Source organism: Pinus tabuliformis, chromosome 8 (genome assembly GCF_031772625.1).
Source record: "Pinus tabuliformis cultivar Carrire ecotype Pingquan chromosome 8, CPIR1, whole genome shotgun sequence".
Lineage (NCBI taxonomy): Eukaryota > Viridiplantae > Streptophyta > Pinopsida > Pinales > Pinaceae > Pinus > Pinus tabuliformis.
In genome coordinates this window covers 1,743,131,770-1,743,145,461 of record NC_142294.1, presented here as the reverse complement: position 1 = coordinate 1,743,145,461, position 13,692 = coordinate 1,743,131,770, and the positions used below count along the sequence as shown (strand labels likewise).

At 36.1% G+C, this 13,692-nt stretch overlaps 2 long non-coding RNA genes and 1 pseudogene across 2 annotated transcripts; all 3 read left to right on the top strand.

Moving 5' to 3' along the window:
* The first annotated feature begins 4,244 nt into the window (after positions 1 to 4,244).
* LOC149243077 (catalase isozyme 2 pseudogene) lies at positions 4,245 to 5,071 on the top strand (annotated as a pseudogene).
* Positions 5,072 to 5,167: 96 nt separating this feature from the next.
* Positions 5,168 to 5,865, top strand: LOC149243076 (uncharacterized). The gene is made up of 2 exons (XR_016246686.1): positions 5,168 to 5,262; positions 5,800 to 5,865. It is a non-coding gene; the product is annotated as an uncharacterized LOC149243076 (long non-coding RNA).
* Positions 5,866 to 5,946: 81 nt separating this feature from the next.
* On the top strand, positions 5,947 to 6,514 carry LOC149243075 (uncharacterized). The gene is made up of 2 exons (XR_016246687.1): positions 5,947 to 6,042; positions 6,136 to 6,514. It is a non-coding gene; the product is annotated as an uncharacterized LOC149243075 (long non-coding RNA).
* The last annotated feature ends 7,178 nt before the right edge of the window (positions 6,515 to 13,692 follow it).

Below are 13,692 nucleotides of genomic sequence, written 5' to 3'. Positions count from 1 at the left end.
GCTCTGCAACCTCGCTCTTCTGGTGCTCGAGGTGAAACCTACACTAGCACACCACAGGTATCTTTTTCCTCCTCGGACTTAGAAGCCGTTGCAAACCCTCCTTCAGTGTCACAAATCCTCTCTCTTGAGGTTTTCACCAGGAATTTTGTTTCTGTCTTGGATAAATCTTTCCCAATTTCACTTGGATCTTAGGTTCATTCAACAAAAGCGTAATCTTAGGTTCATTCAACAAAAGCGTAAGGTCTTCCAGGAAAGTTTTTCAACATTATCGCACACTACACACCAACCCTCGCAGGTAAGGCTCTTGTTGAATATATGATGTTTCTGTTATCATAGGTCCTTTGTTTTGCATGCTCATCATCGTATACAACTTCCTTTTCCCCTTCTTTGCAGGGGAAAGCTACAGGTCTATACTGTCGATGGCTTCCACAGTGCAACCGTGGCGACAACAATTTCTCCTCACCCCGGAACTTCATTCACATTGAAGGTTGATAAATTAAGCGTGCTCAGTTCTCCAATTTCTTGGGGAAATTTCCCATTGAATTGATTGCAGGGGATCGTAACGGTAACAAAGCTACAACAATGGAAGAAGCTAGGAGCATTAGAGCCTCCGAAACACGCCTTTCATTTCTCCCTTGGCTGTTGGCGCTCTGCAACCTCGCTCTTCTGGTGCTCGAGGTGAAACCTACACTAGCACACCACAGGTATCTTTTTCCTCCTCGGACTTAGAAGCCGTTGCAAACCCTCCTTCAATGTCACAAATCCTCTCTCTTGAGGTTTTCACCAGGAATTTTGTTTCTGTCTTTGGATAAATCTTTCGGATCTTAGGTTCATTCAACAAAAGCTTAATCTTAGGTTCATTCAACAAAAGCGTAAGGTCTTCCAGGAAAGTTTTTCAACATTATCGCACACTACACACCAACCCTCGCAGGTAAGGCTCTTGTTGAATATATGATGTTTCTGTTATCATAGGTCCTTTGTTTTGCATGCTCATCATCGTATACAACTTCCTTTTCCCCTTCTTTGCAGGGGAAAGCTACAGGTCTATACTGTCGATGGCTTCCACAGTGCAACCGTGGCGGCAACAATTTCTCCTCACCCCGGAACTTCATTCACATTGAAGGTTGATAAATTAAGCGTGCTCAGTTCTCCAATTTCTTGGGGAAATTTCCCATTGAATTGATTGCAGGGGATCGTAACGGTAACAAAGCTACAACAATGGAAGAAGCTAGGAGGATTAGAGCCTGAAAGTTAATTGGTATGACTGCTAAGTTTTGTGATTTGGAGAGTGGCCAGAGGCTTTCCAAATCTGCTAAGTTTTGTGATTTGTAGAGTGACCAGAGGCTTTCCAAATTGGTGCCCAAAGATTATAATAGTTATAATAGTAGACTATTAGGTTCAAGATTACAACATTCGCAGGATTGGCGGGAATCCGTTTTTTTCATTTTATCAGGGAACAAAGATAGTATTGGGACCTATTTTTCCAGGTCTTGCATTTTAGTTTGAGAGACTTTTGTTTTTCTTCATCGTAATACAATATTCTTATAATAGAAATGGCAGCTTAACTGGCATGATCGTGTAAATGAAATAATGGCAGCTTAACTGGCATGATAGTATAAATGAAATACTATGTGTGGGGAGGTTTGGTGTAACTCAGATCGGCAGGAAAAACTTATGTATACACCTAAAAGTTATAACTGTGGTGATTCAAATTGACTTGTGTGAATAAAGTACAATATTGGCTCAGTTACAAATTCCTCTGGTGGAAAAAAATAAATAAATCTGACCGAAACAGATGTAATAAATATTATGTATCCAAAACAGCAAAACCTGGCCAAAGCAGAAAGGAACGATACGTATTATATTAGATATGAGGTGTCTTTTCTTACTTTGACTTCCACTTTTGCAAATACAGCTTATACATGAAGCACAACCCTGGATTTCCCAAAGAAGAAAATGTAAATGTTGTCGATAAATTATTCCAAGAACCTAGAAGTTTCTTAAAAAGCTGATTGTATGACACATTTATATAAATTAAAGATGGTATGTCATCCAACTCTGAAGAAATTACACATCGAAGTTAATTATTTGACAAATCAAGCATTTGACTTCATACTACACACGTTAAGTTGCATGCTTATATCTCAAATGGTTATTAACTTATTTTTAATATTTATTATTTTGACAGAGAGCAATTTAAGCTACTTCAAATATTCCTAGAAATGGTCTTTCAGGCTTCTTCTCACTACCATGCAATGGTATTACCTCTCGAAAACCAGAAATGGAGTCCATACTTTTCAGGTGTATTGTTGTTTCTCTGAAGATTCGAGTCTGGCAACTTTGTCACAGTGAAAAGAGGTAGTGTAATTTATGATTAGATTCAACTTGAATATCTTGGAACAGTTATTGAGTTTATATAGTATATTCCTTGTAAATTAGTTTGAGGATAAATGCCACACATTGAGCTCTAAGAGTTTACCGAACCCATCTGGTATGGCTCTTGGGCCTGATTGTACGACATATCTAACATTGTGATGTTTCTCAATACACCAAGATTGGGAGATATGTGTCCTTCCAAGACCTTCCTTTTCATGCCCAGATTAAAAAAATCCGGTGTTTACAGAGAGACTGTTTCGTATTGTCCATTCAGATGATTATGGTTGATAATCTCTTTCTAAGGAAGGAGAACGCCCGACCTCATATGGAAAGGCCCCTTCGAAAAGGTTGACCCCAGGGTCCAACAATGTCAGCATTCCTCCTGCCTAGAGGTGAGGGGCTAATTTGCAATTCAGACGATGCCTTGTCATATCTATTACTTTTTGGCTAATCTCAAGGAATGCGAAATTTTGCAGGCTTGCAATCTAAGCAGGTATAATGTATTGCAATCTAAGCAGGTATTCTGTCACATAGGTGATTAATGCAAAAGCAGGCTGCTTTAGATGGTTTCGGTGACCAATTTCCGTTCGAACCAGTCTTAACAAGATGAAGCATTTTTAGAATTACCTATCTTAAGATATTAGTAAAGTTTATCATAATATTAGAAGGGAAAAAGATTTGAATTACCTTCAAGCATATTAGTAACATTACCAACATATTAGTAAACTTTACTAATATTACTAATATCATAATATTCAGATTTAATGACGGGAAAAAGATTTGAATTACCTTCTGATATGAATGACGCATATTGTACTGTAATCACTACTCTGGAAATATTAAATAACAATTATCTATCTTAAGATAAATAGAATATAAGCAATATAGTTTTCGCCGCCTTGAGTCGGAACTACAATAAACAGTGAACTTACTACCATATAAACAAGAGGAATGGCATGCCCAACATGCAAGTTTTGATTGAGGAATGGCATGCCCAACATGCAAGATTTGATTGCAGAACTGTTTCAAACCAAGTGTTTAGCCATAAAATACCAAAATGCATATATGTATACTACAAGTAACCTGTTAAACCAACAGTACAGGAAAAGGAAGAGCGAAATGTAAAACAAAAAAACTGAGTTTGGTTCCGGCCAGAGCTAAAACGCTCAACATCCATAATGATTTAAAAACCCTCAAGTCCGACAGAGAAAAGTCGCTCTTCTCGAACAACCATAACATAATTTAATAATAAGTAAGCTTAGAGGAAACATAGCCACAAGAAGGTAATTCAAATCTTTTTCCCGTCTTGCTTTCTGCAGTAGCTACAATTTTTGTCTTCTAATACTCGTTTTATGAAGCCTTCCTGTAGTTGGGAGTGCCATTTACAGAATAAAGCACAGGTAAGGGGAACCCTGATATCTAGGTAGTACCCTGCTAACCTCTACAGAGGCCTTGTATCCGTCTTTAGACCTGCTTGGTAAAAGGTGCCTCCATAAAAAAAGTGTTCAACGTCTTCTGTATTGATGCAATAGCTACAATTTCAGTCTTTCAACACTGGTTTTATGAATCCTTCCTTAGATGGGAGTGCCATTTACAGAATAAAGCAAGTATGGGGAACCCTAGTATATAGGTAGTACCCTGCTGAAAGTGACATCTACGTTTTTGATCATTGAGGTTGCATCTTCTATTAAACTCTGTTCGAGTAGAAAGTTTATGGATCATTTTCTTTTTGAAGTTTCTTGTCTTGTATGTTGCAATAGGCATTTGTTTTTTATGATCAAAATTGCTGCATTATTCGGCCAAATATTTGACTATTTTTGAAAGTTCTTTCAAAGGATTATTCTGTAATTGATGCTACCCCATTTTTTTTTCCCATATAGCTCATGGGATTTTCATTTCTCTTGCAGGGGAACTTCGATCTTGTTGGAAATAATTTTCCTGTATTCTTTGTTCGCGATGGTATGAAGTTTCCAGACATGGTTCATGCATTGAAACCAAATCCCAAAAGTCACATTCAAGAAGACTGGAGGATTCGAGATTTCTTCTCTCACCACCCAGAGAGTTTGCATATGTTCACCTTTCTCTTTGATGATCTTGGAATCCCTTTAAACTACAGGCATATGGATGGGTCTGGTGTCCACACCTTTACCCTTGTTAATAAGGCTGGGAGGCAAACCTATGTGAAGTTTCATTGGAGGCCTACTTGTGGAGTTAAGTGTCTATTGGATGATGAAGCAGTTGTAGTAGGTGGGACAAACCACAGTCATGCAACCAAGGATCTCTATGATTCTATAGCAGCAGGCAACTATCCTGAATGGAAACTTTTTATCCAGCCAATGGATCCTCGGGATGAGGATAAATATGACTTTGATCCTTTAGATGTTACGATATTTGGCCCGAGGATATCTTTCCTCTTCAAACTGTAGGATGCATGGTCTTGAATAAGAATATTGACAATTTCTTTGCTGAAAACGAGCAGCTTGCATTTGCTCCTGCTCTTGTTGTTCCTGGTGTCTATTACACTGAAGATAAGCTACTCCAAACAAGGATATTCTCATACTCAGATACACAAAGGCATCGACTTGGACCCAACTATTTGATGCTGCAAGCCAATGCACCCAAGTGTGCACATCACAATAATCATCATGAGGGATTCATGAACATCATGCACAGGGATGAAGAGGTTGGTAAATAATTTTAATCTTTTTCTTTTTCAATACCTCTTGTATTACTTGGACGTCGAGTCAATGTTCATGGAGAGATTTGATTTTTACAAAACAATTGCTGGAATTACAAGTCAACTACTTTCCATCAAGGTTCGATCCAGTTCGTCATGCTGAGAGATTTCCCATTCCTTCCCATACCCATACTGGCAAGCGGGAGAAGGTAAGATCTCACCACTTCTCCAGAATTTGGTGATAGATCTGTGATTTTTACAATATTATGATACAATGACAGTTCGTTATTGTAGTATGTATGTGGTGTAGTGGTGTTTTTCTTGATAATTTTTATTTTTGAAAAAGATGTTTGTACTATTTTAGTTTGAAACTCAAAATAGTCTGTTTTTGGAGACTATTAATTGCATGCTTTTTGTTTTATTCGATAGTTTTTCTCTTTGTGATTATGATGACAATGACTTAGATTATTGCTGCTTTTTCTTGGAATTGGATATATCGTCACAGTTGATGATCTAACGTTTTTCAGTTTATCATAAATTTATTTCTGTTTGTTGGTTCAGTCCACTTTGTGTCTTGGCTAGTCGATGCATCTTCCCTTAATTTATAAGTTGATTTCATTTAAGTGTTAGGAAGGGCTTTGCCTTGTCATCAGTCAAATTCATCGTTTACAAATTGGGGAAGTAAAGATTGCCAAAAGAGAAATGTGCAAGTCTAAGAAATATTGGATATTTTTTGGTATTTGCAGTGCGTGATAGAGAAGGAGAATAATTTCAAACAACCTGGAGAGCGATATCGTTCATTTGCACCAGAACGGTAGGTTGGCTTGATTTCTAGTAGTCAATTCATTGTTTTTGTTATATGGATAGAAATTACAGTGATGATTTTAAATTGCAAGCAAGAGCGTTTTGTGAAGCGATGGGTGGCAGCTTTGTCAGATCCTAGGGTCACGCATGAAATTTGCAGTATTTGGATATCTTACTGGTCACAGGTTTGCCATGCTTCCATGATTGTGATCCTTTTTATACATCCGTTGGAATAACCTATTATTGATATTAATTATTAATCACATGGATTGGTGCAGTGTGACAAATCATTGGGTCAGAAGATAGCAGCTTGCCTTAACATGAAAGAAAATATGTAAGAAGTTCGAACTGCTGCATGCAATGTGGGATACAACATTTTATAATAGGATGTTGCTGCTTGTTAATCTTTCTACATATATGAAGGGCAGGAGAAAGAGGAATTCTCTCTGTGAAGATAAAACTGCTTTTACTTTAGTACATAGTGCTAGTGGTTCATGAAATTGAAATTACAGCTGATGATTTATCAGTGATTGGACATCTGTTAGGTCCAGGGGATAGATACCTACTTATGAACTTTGACAGGTCTATTGTCATGATGTATTGGTATCATATATGGTCAAATTGAATAAATTCTGTTGAGAAATGTTTATGAAAGAATATCGGTTGTCAGCCTCGATAATAGGTAAAGAAATAACCGTGGATCATAGCTCCGGCAAAAAGATATTCTTTGACCAGAGCTCTTGCGAAACGACAGGTGATATTGTTGTAGACGCACCTTTTATTGTCATTTGGTTTTATGCCTTACCTCGAGTGTACCTTTTATTGTTTTTATGCCTTATCTCGATTCTCAAAGGTACTGTAGTCGAAACGAATGGGTGGGTGAGCGTTAGGGAAGTCGAGCGTCAAAATAAAGACTGATAATATTACCTATTGCTGGAGGAAACATTCTCAGCCTCGTTTGCCTTGTTTTTCCCTCTGCATGGTGCAGATACAGTGATAGTCAACCTTACTGACACCTATTTTTCTCTATTTATTTTTCCCTTGGCATAGTGACAGTTAGGTTCCTTTCTTTGAGTGATTTTTCCTCATTTTCATTTTTCCCATTGCACGGTGACATTTTGGGGAAGTTTCTACCCTAACTCAATTGTGTTTGATTGCAAGGTAGTTGAGGAGTGTAATTGTGTTTGATTGCAAGGTAGTTGAGGAGTGTGTGATATACCTGGGCAAGAAAAGATAATGTCAACAAAATTCTAAAACAAAAGAAAACAATGGTCCACACCACGAGAAATTAATTTTGAAAGCCCTTGATTGGAAAAAAAATAACAATTTCAAAGCTATTGATTGAAAAATAGCAGTTTTCAAAGCCAGATAAAATTTGTAAGTATCCTGTAGCAATCTTAATCTATCGAGACTGGTATTACATTACAATCCTAATTCCATACTCTGGATTAGATTATAGAAAGAGGCACACAAATGGACTAAAAACATAGCACAAAATCCCCAAGACAGGGAGCTGCCGCCTCCTAACTAGCATTTTTTCAGTATCACAAAGGCTTCATGTGATACTTCTCATGAACAGATTTCTGTTTTAATATTTATGCCCCAAGAGGCTTCCATTGACAGGTGGTCTGCTTCTCCTATACTGATACTTGCAGTTGTGTGAATTTGTTATTTTATATCAAACATCCAACTTCCACTATAGTATCTGTTCACTGTGCATGATTTTTGTTATTTTCATGGCCTTCTCATGGGGTTGGAAGTGTTCACTGTGCATGATTTTTGTTATTTTCATGGCCTTCTCATGGGGTTGGAATAACAATCAGTTGATCTTCATGAAATCATTTCTGTTTTCTCATAATGATAAAACTGGAGTTAAACTCTCATTTGTTTGCAGTGTTTTATGAATATGAACAATCTCTTTACAAATCATTAGACTTCCTCTAAAGCTTGGGTTAAACTCTTTAGTTCATTTGCCTGCATTGTTTCATGAATATGAACAATTTCTCTTTACAAATCCTAAAAATTCATGTTGAAATGGATCCTCTTTTTGTACGTCAGTCAAGATTGAGCTCTGACATGACGTCTTCTGCATTTTGATGGGGGTTGGGAGGATAACCAATGCTTTTTCTCTGTTAACTTGTCAAACTAGAACTTTGGGTTGTATGGTTTCACTTGCACCATCAGCATATTTCTTTCATGCCATTCTTCTCGACTGGAAAGATTCAATGATGCGTTTTTATGGCAGTTGATCATGAAACTATATTGTTGCATCTTTAGAACATGGAAAGCTTCAGTGATGTCTTGATGTCTTTTCATGGCAACTGATCATGAAAGGACATTGTTGGAACATCTTAGACCAACCATGCAACATTTGTTTCTAGTCGATATTACTATGAAGTAAGAACATACATTGGTCCACTTAATTGCCAATCCTCAACTTTATCTAGTGGGGAAATAGTGAGATGGATGTGTACTAAATGAGATTCGTATCTTAATGCGTATTTTCAGTTTGTTGTGATCTACCAGCTGCTGAATCTTCAAGAGAAGCCAAACGTCATTTAGTGTCATTTCTGCCGGAGGAGCCACAAGAAGATAAAGGGGCTCAATATTTGTAGGGTATGTGTCCGTTTCCCTGATGGCCAGAGAGTGCAGAGGACGTTTCTACACACCAATCCAATGCATTTACTTTGGTCTTTCTGTTGCTCTCAAATTCAAGAAGCAATTATTTTGGTCTTTCTGTTGCTCTCAAGTTCAAGAAGCTGCAGAGGGCCGGCTGTTTAGATTGGTATATATAGTTCCTGGTTCATCTCAAACATTAAATTATTATCATAAGACACTAAGCTTCGGAGATGCTGGATTTTCCAATTTGCTCATATCCATGATCTGGAATGAGATGTGATGTGATTAATGCATCTGTAAGTAAATTGGGAATATTTCAGCTTTCAATCAATAAGCATTTATCAGTGTTAATTGCTTTGTTCAGATAAAAAGTATTTAGCAGGGTTGATTGCTTTCTTCAGTTTTGTTACAAGTTCTGATTCCTTATCTTTATTGAGAAAGAGAAAATTGAAGTGCAAATTTCTAGATAAGTTCTGATTCCTCATTTTTATTGAGAAAAAGAAAACTGAAGTGTAAATTTCTGCGTGAACCAAAATTTTTCAATTTAACATTTCTATCGGCCTCTCTTTGCACCTTCCTTTTGGGGCAATTGCTAGTTCGTATAATATATCGTGGAACTTTTATGTGGTATGGTTGGGCCCGTAACAATTTTTATAATTTACATGTATGGTATATGGTTTTTGGTCATATGGGGCCTAAAAGAAACCACAAGCCCATTCATGGAAGGGTTTTATGTTTTGTGTGTGTTTGCAGGTGTGTCCATAATCCACTCATATGTGACTATATTATTGGCCATGTGGAGGAAAAATGGAAGCCAATAAACTAGTTCGCCTCGAATGTAAGCTGGAGGAAATGTGAGCAAAGCATACCCAAAAGAATGGAAGGGATCCATATGCTATGAATAGTTAGCTATCATATAGAAGAAAGGAAGTTACATGTTCAAGAAAGTAGGAAAAAATGGAATTTTTGGACATGGGTGAAATTGGGAAACCAACTGAACTCTAGAGGGCCATAAATCAGAATTTGGCCAGTGATTAGTCAATGGAAAGCAATTGAATGGAAGAACAAAGTGAACTCAGACTTTGAGTTTCAGTAGTAATGCTAAGAAAAATTTCCTATGAACATAAAGGTTATAACATGGTTATGATGACTTTAACAGAGGCAGGGGCTTACAAAGGAAAGGATTGGATTAATAGGTGCTAGTATGACATAGCAATAAATACTGGTATAAATGTAATGGTAGCCACTATGTGAGATACAAATGGATAGTAAAATAGACAAGAATAATGGGAAAACACAAGAAATAAGACAAACATCATGTGGAATTCATGTTAAGAAACAAATTGAATAGGATAATTTATTTAACCTTTCCCATTATTGTTGAACATTAAGATATTAAATGTTATATATAAATTTATTTCAGGTATATGAACATAAGTATATATTATATATGCATGTGTGTGATGGTTTCATGTTGTTGGACAAAAAATGTTGTGGTATCTACTCATTAATAAATATGAGAAGTTAATCATTGTTGTTGTGTTGTTGATGATGTAGATGTTGAGGAAACTAGTCTTGTGGAGTACAGGCCTTAGCAAGGTGGATTTCTAGAGGGGCTGTTAATCAGTGAAGTGGGTGCTTGAACCTAGAAGGGTGAGTGTGACTAGAAAATATGACTTAATGTGTTTGGATGAAAAGTAAATGGTTCAAGGGCCTTAAGGGTGCCTAAAGTCTCGAAAATTAGTAGCTTGGGGGCTATAGAGGCTTGGTACCTTAGCTGGTGGTGGGTACTAGGTATATACCCAGTAATGGGTGATTAGAGAACCATGAAGTTAGAACTATACCAACTCTTATAGGTAAGTGTTTCACTTCATTCACTTGTGCTACGAACATATGTGCTTCACTTAGGAATTGGAATCCTTATGATACAGTATTTGTTGTATAGTCATAAGCCTAATATGTTGGTTTATCTTATAAATATTGTAGGCATATGTTAATGAAGTAAGATCTTGGAGCATCTCAAGGCGGTGAATGATTCAGTGGTTGAATAGTTATTGATTCCTCCACTTGGACTCTAAAACTGATGGAAGTGTGATTATTCTATTAATCACATTGATTGGATGCTTCAAATTTGGGAACCTAACAAGCTCTAAGAGCTTGGGGGCTATGATTAATAATTATGGTATATATGATTTATAGTTATGGTAGATATGGGGCTTAGACTTTCTAACTAATTGACCAGTTAATGAGCCTTGTGCTTGGACTTTGGAACTGACTAAGGCATGGATATTTGGTTAACCATGCCATAGAGGATGCATCTTGATGTGATATATTTGGTAGCTTTGAGTTATGGCTTTAGTAAACATGATGTCAACGCCACTTTTTACTCCTATAGATAATTATCAATTCAGTTAGCATATCTTGTTCTTTGGTATTTTGGATATATATATAGTAAATGAATGTGGATGTGCAATAACATGGGTTAACTATTTGAAAAGTAGCATGTTGGATGAAAAATGTGTACACGATTACGATAGACATATGACATATCGCAATAGCTGAGTTTTCACATCATTGGGTAAATCAATAACAATGGGCTATAATAGTTTATAATTAGTCCATAATAGGTTTCCATAGGGATGGTGATGAGCTATGCTAGTTCTGTAACAAAATCCCATATAGGTTTTGTTACAAGGGTACAATTGGTGTAACTAACTAAAGTTGGTATAATTGGGACACAGAGGACATAATAAATTTCCTACATGTATATTGGAGGTTATTTGACAAGTTGTCATAGGTAGGTGACAAAAATGTAACAAATATATTGCAAGTTTCCACAGATATGGTGATGAGTCATGACAACTTTGGAAACAAAATCATATATAGACTTTTTTAGAGGGTCAGAGTTGGTATAATAGAATTCTTACACGGAATAACAAGTAGGTACTAGGTCATACCATGTAGTCACTATAGGTGATAGGGGTATAATAGGTATAAATATTACAATTGGTTAACTAATCATAACTAACTGATAGGTGTATATAACAGGTTGTAGTAGGTCTACAACAGGTTTTTGACGAGTCTTGTATATAGGTTGTAACAAGCCTACAATAAGGGTTGTAACAGGGTTTATAACATGTTATATAGGGTTATTACATGTGTTATCACATGATGGTAACAAGTATGCCACGGATTATCATAGGACCTTTAGCATCCCATGACAAGAGCACAACAAAATTATACCTAGATCCTAATGGGTATGATGGTAGGGTCATGACAAGATTAACAGGACTTCTGATAGGTCACGAAATATGTATAATAGCAATGTGACTAGGTTATCAAAGGTGGCATAACAAGTTCTGACAAATTGTAACAAGATTAATATAAGGTCATAATTTTTATTTAGGAAGACTTTAATCACTCAATTTGTGGGATTTAAATTGAGTAGAATGCTTATCTGAGAACAAGAAATGGTTGGTATCATGTGCCCTAATAAAGGCACTATATTGAGATTGTAATAATGAACATGGGATTTAGTTTTTTTAACACTATGAGGATATATATGCATGTTTAGGTGACCATGATATAATTTGTATGGTAACACATTTCTTTATGAAAAATGCACATGGGTGTAGAATGGCTTATGAGAGTGATCAAGGATGGAGTTAAGGTATGATTGCTAAAAATATCAGAGATTAAATATAGTTAAGAGATGCATCTATGGGCATGCATATTGGAAGTGTGTAATGTGTGTATGCATATGGGATGTCGAGCATGGATATATTATTTGCATGTTGATAGGAAATGCATTGGAAAAGAGAGTTTGTCTATGACATATGAGAAAGGAAAGATAGCATAGGGTTTATACCCAAGCTAGATACAAAATAAAATAATAATTTTTATGGATTGCAAATGATTTGGAAATTCGGTGATAAGAAAATATCTATAACAACTGTGTCGGTTGAACCAATTAATTTTTATTTAAAAATAGAGACAAAACAATATAAATAATGGTATTTGAAGATGCAGTAATCGTAACAAAAGTGAATATTTGCATGCACGAATCGTATACAACAACAACATTTAGTGATACTGCAGGGTGACTACATGTAGGAATTAAATATAAAAAATAATTACATGATGGTATACAAAGCTGACATGTAGGAACAATGCTTCCCAGTTGAGGCACAAGAATTTCAACTTAGCATGAATTTTTGCATGATTTTTATATTGCATAAAAATTGCAAATTCATGTTTGGTTAGATGAATCTTTGCATGCGTATGGTATTTTTTCTCTTAGTGAAATTAAGAATATGTGTACATAAATGGAAATTAATTATTTCTTATGTTACTTCTATTTTTTATCTCTTCTATGTGTGGTGAAGATGTTGTTAAGCTTGCATGATCATCGGCATGGGGAAAGAGCCTTCAAATATTGTTGATGTGCAAAAGGAACCAGAAGTATGGAGGATGCCCCAGGATGAAGCCATGCACAAGGACATGGACTTGTAGCTATAGATTGTGAGATCAAGTCACTCTACAGTAGAAATTTCAGCTCATAGAGACATCATACAATGAGGACAGTTCATAAATAAAGGTGGGAGGAATGTAATACCCTTGCCCATTTATGATTTGATTAAATGCATATTAATATTTAAGCCGATGGGACAAGTTATGATATGTTAAGGCAAAAGTGCGTTTGTAATGTATATGAGGACCATGATACTAGGTTGGTGATATGAATGTTATATTATGAGGCTTGTGTGCTCATGTATTGATATTAGATAGTTAGATATGTTTAGGGGGGCACCATAAGTAGATACTTATGTTGGTTTTGTATTAGAGATAGAAGGGATGAGTATGTAAAAAAGATATTTTTATCCATATTGTTAATAAAATAATGTTTTTTATGGATCCCACTCTGCAAAAAAAGTTTGAGGGTACAACTCCAGAGAAAAGGTCAATAATTGGGTTCTTATGGTAAAAAGGAACCCAACTGCCGATGTGGCTTTAGAAGGGTGCCACATGGAAAGTTAGGGCCATTCATTTATAAATGGGATGTTTTTGATTAAATTAATTCATTCAATTGATAAAACATTTAGTATTGGTGACTAGTTAGTCAATGAGTCTAGAGGGTTAGACTCTGGGACTAGATATTTGTGCAATTACGTAGTTAAACATACTGAAACAAATACATTTTTTAATGGGAAACTTGG